Genomic DNA, 229 nt, shown 5'->3' with positions numbered 1-229 from the left:
AATCTGTTTTAATTCTCGTAGTTGCGGAGGAGGAAAAAAAAAAGAAAAGAAAATAGGAGAAAACGAGAGATAGAGAGACAAAGTTACAAAGACAGGTGAAGCAGTATAGGTAGAGTAGAGTACACAAAAAGAAAGACAGAGACGTAGAGATCGTTTATTGTAAACAGATAGTTGAGACACAGTGGACAACAGTTGCTCGATTCGTTTTTCGTTTTAATTTCATTTCTCT

This window comes from Frieseomelitta varia, unplaced genomic scaffold, assembly GCF_011392965.1.
Source record: "Frieseomelitta varia isolate USP_RPSP 00005682 unplaced genomic scaffold, Fvar_1.2 scaffold_640, whole genome shotgun sequence".
NCBI classification, from domain to species: domain Eukaryota; kingdom Metazoa; phylum Arthropoda; class Insecta; order Hymenoptera; family Apidae; genus Frieseomelitta; species Frieseomelitta varia.
Note: the sequence above shows the minus strand (reverse complement) of the source record.